This window comes from Dermacentor silvarum, chromosome 2 (genome assembly GCF_013339745.2).
Source record: "Dermacentor silvarum isolate Dsil-2018 chromosome 2, BIME_Dsil_1.4, whole genome shotgun sequence".
Lineage (NCBI taxonomy): Eukaryota > Metazoa > Arthropoda > Arachnida > Ixodida > Ixodidae > Dermacentor > Dermacentor silvarum.
Genome location: NC_051155.1, coordinates 262,526,347 through 262,530,740, shown reverse-complemented (window position 1 = coordinate 262,530,740; position 4,394 = coordinate 262,526,347).

Sequence of the window (4,394 nt, the reverse complement as noted above, 5' to 3'; positions counted from 1 at the left end):
AGCCATAGGTCACACGTTCCATCAAACTTTCTGATCTTTGTGTACCTTAACATCATCATCATCATCATCATAATCATCATCGTGTTCTATGTCCATTGCAGGACGAAGGTCTCTCTCTGCGATCTCCAATTACCCCTGTTCTGCACTAGCCGATTTCGATTGCGCCTGCAAATTTCCTAATTTCATCACCCCACCTTGTTTTCTGGCTGCCTCCATTGCGCTTCCCTTCCCTTGGCGCCCATTCTGTAAGTGTAATGGTCCAGCGGTTATCGACCCGACGCATTATATGAACTTCCCAGCTCCATCTTCTTTCTAATAATGTCAACTATAGAATATCACCTATAACCGTTTGCTCTCTGATCCATACCGCTCTTTCTTGTCTCTTGACGTTACGCATAACAATTTTCATTCCATCCCTCTTTGTGCGGTCGTTAACTTGTTCTAGAGCTTCTTTGTTGACCTCTAAGTTTCTGCCGCATATGTTAGCACCGGTAAAATGCAATGATTGTACACTTTTATTTCAACGACAGTCGCAAGCCCCCAGTCAGAATTTGATAACGTCTGCCCTATTTACTCCAACCCATTTTTATTCTTCTGTAATTTCGCTTCAAATGACCAGAGTCCCCTGTGTGTAACTGAAGTAGGTAAACCTACTCCTGTTCAGACTCAAGAGGCTGACTGGCGATCCTGAGTTCTTGTTTCCTTGCGAATAAATTGAACATTATTTTTGTCTTGTTCATAATAATTTTCAAACTCACTCTTACACTTTTTCGAATAAGGTTTGCAATCAACTGTTGCAATTCGTCCTCAGTGTTGCTGAACAGGAAATGTCATCTGCAAACCGAAGGTTACTGAGATATTCGCTGTTGACCCTCACGCCTAAGCCTTCCCAGTGTAACAACTTGAATACTTCTAAGCATGCAGTAATAGCACTGGAGAGATTGTGTCTCTTTGCATGATCTCTTTTCTGATAGGTACTTTCTACCTTCCTTTAAGAGAACCAAAGTTGCTGGGGAAACTTTGTAGATGTTTCCCAAGATATTCACGTACCGCTCTTGCACATTTTCATTACGCATACCTCTGTGACTGCTGGTATCTCTACTGAATCAAATACATTTTTTCATAATCTAGGAAAGCCATATAGATGGCTGATTGTACTCCACAGATATCTCTATTACCTGATTGATGGCATGAATATGATCCATCGTCGAATAACCCTTCCTGAAGCCAGCCTGCTCTCTTGGTTGGCTGCAGTCAAGTGTTGCCCTGATTCTATTGGAAATGATCTTGTGAATATTTTATACAATTATACAAGCTAATGGGTCTATCATTCCTCATATCTTTAACGTCTCCCTTCTTATGGATTAGTATATTGTTCGCATTTCTCCAGCTCTCTGGTATACTTCAATTTGTGAGGCAATGCGTACAAAGTGCCGCAAGCTTTTCAAACATAATATCTGCTCCATCTTTGATAAAATTTACTGTTATTTTATCTTTTCTTGCCGCTTTTCCGCTGGTGATGTCTTGCAAGGCCCTTCTAACTTCATTGCTAGTTACAGAAGGAGCCTGTGTATTCGGCTCATCACTACTTCGAGTTGAGGTAGCGTGACTGTACAGATAGGTTATAGAATTCTTCTGCTACTTTTACTATATAATCGAATTTGCTTATGACATTACTCTGCTTATTTTTCCGTGCATACAGCTTGCCTTGTCTTGTGCCAAGTTTTACTCTCACTGATTTCATGCTGCGGCCATTTTTTTGCGGCGTCTCCAATCTTTCCCGCGTTATAATTTCGAATATCCCTTTCTTTCTTCTTCTTGATTAGTTTTGATAGTTCAGCGAATCCTATCGGGTCTCTTGAGTTGGGCACTTTCATGCTTTGTTGTATCTTTATTAGGTATTTTACTACTTGGGATAACTTACCTACAGGTTGCCCTTGGTTTGTTAATTGTACTAGTCATGAGGGAGGTAGTTTCCAAATATTGCACCAGGGAGGCCAATTCCTGTTCTGGTGAGGGTGTGACTTTGCTGAAACTCAGTGTGCTTTCCTAATTTGGTTGCACCTGGACTAGCGTAGCCGCACTAGCTCTCGGCGATTTTTTGTCGGTATAGATATTCCAATCAGCAGGTAATGCTGCATATTTTTCTGAGCTTTAAATTTGACCCATGCAATTTCAGGGCACTAGCCTAATTTATTTTCACAGAGGCACCATTAGCACATTCGTTAAATGTCATAATTTTGAATTTAAGGCACGCCTTAAGTGCGTCGCCTGCCACCCTAATTCCTCACCTCTTCAGTTGGTAACAAGCTCAATTCAGGGATAGGTATATTGCCACCAGAATAAGATTACGCACCCTCCATCGTCTTCGTAAACACTTTCTCGTAGGTTCGGACGGGGTTCTGAGGCTATAGGCATATTGGAGCAATAAAAATAGAAAAAAGCACACTTTACGAGCGAGCTGTGTGAAAGCTGCTTTGGTGCAGAATTGACGTCATGATCTACTGTAGAACGGCATACGTAAAACAAGATGCTGGAAACTCGCACAAATGAAGTGCTACACTCACATCACAGGTTTATTTGTAGAAATCAAAGACTTAAGTACGCAAATAACGCCATATGCAGACAGAGGACAAAAAGAAAAACACGAACTCAGATCATAATCATGTAGCAACTTTAAAGGTGATTTTATCTTGGCGCAGTGATACCGAAGCGTTACTTAGACACTTGTTGCGGTTATAATGAGTACAATGTGCTTCCGCGGTCTCCCTTTTTATCGTTTCATGATGTCAACAGTGAAAGCACGTGTTTCGAGTAGCACGTGACATCCAAACGTGGTACTATGTTGCACTAGGAACGAATACGGGGCGAGGGGGGTGACGACGCAGTAAATAGCTGTGTTTGTGCAGGCGTACTTTGAGGCAGTGCCTTGTTTTGCCAAAGTAGCATCGGTTGGACGTCAGAGGTATTTATATACTTCCTCACGCCTGCAGACAACAAATTTATTCAAATGCTTTATCTTTCTTTTTTTCCCGCTTGGATGCATTTTGGACCACTGGTCAAATTTTTAGCATCTTCTGCTGGGACGAAAAAAGAATCCCTGCATGCTAACGTTCTCCAACCTTCTTCAGTCAATGTGATATTTCATGGACATAAGGAACTACCACTGTCGGAGACGCTTAGAAACTCTGACCGCGGTATATTCGGGCCGCCATTCTTGAAGCGCACCAGGATTCTTTCACTTTCGATCAAAATTATCTTTTCCGGCCCTCCTGTAACATATTTTTTACAGCAAGAAAAATATATTCCGTTATTCCGTTTTTTAGCAGTCTTGAGTTCCCTGACTAGTAACTGGACTGGACTGGACAAACTTTATTATTGCGATAGCAATTATATGGACACTTCAACCGGATTTCTGCCGTCGCCGTCGCCGTGAGGTTCCCTATAGATAAAATCTTCGCCGCGCGCCGTATGCCTGAGCGGAAGCGTGCGGGGACGTGCGCTATCACAGAGAGCCAACGCACTCAATCAACCACGCGCACGCAAGGAAGCGGGAAGCCAGCGCCGGAGGGAGCGCGGGGGGGGGGGGGGGGGGCGCATTTCTACTCTGCCAACAACCGCGCTCGTCGTTCGCTCGCCGCACAGTCTCCTATCTCCACACGGCTCTGACCTTTATACGCCGTGCATTCGCCGCTCAGTTTCCGTTGAAGCGATAGACCGCACGTACCTTCGCCCGCTGCGCGGCGTATGCGCTCGCTGCCAGCGTTTTGACAGTCGTTGGCTGCAGTCATTCAGTGTGATCTATTCATGTTTGTGCGCGCTCACACCACGCTTGTCATTCAGTTAGTAATAGTCGGGCCACATTTTCCAACGCACGCTACACATGCAATGCTGCCCAGATCGGCAGTGCAGCACTACAGGTGTGTCCCTTCGCACGCGCTGCCCACGGTAAGCGCTTCTCATCAACACCACCGTTCACACGCGCCTTCTCGTGGTCATCGAGTGTCTCTTCATGTCGGTCTACTTACGCCGCAGCACACCTGCTTACGTAATCAGCTCATGTTTACTACAATTCATATTGCTACCAAGGCCGCTCACCTTACTTCGTATGACATTGTTGTGTTGCTATCGCATTCATTGCTTCGCCCTTCGGTAGAAACTGTGACATTTTTTGTGTCCTGCAGGACGCGTTTAGGGCGTAGCGGGCGTCTCCCACGTAGGGACCTGGGAATACCTGGGACAGGGAATACCTGGCGTCCTGACTAGTAACTGAGGATGGGTTCGAGTGATGCGGGGAAGTGTATCCAACGAACGTGTTCTCGATTAAAACTAATGCTTGGACCAGGGAATTTCATTCCCCCATCTTTAGGGCCTTTCCATTTGAACTTTAGCCC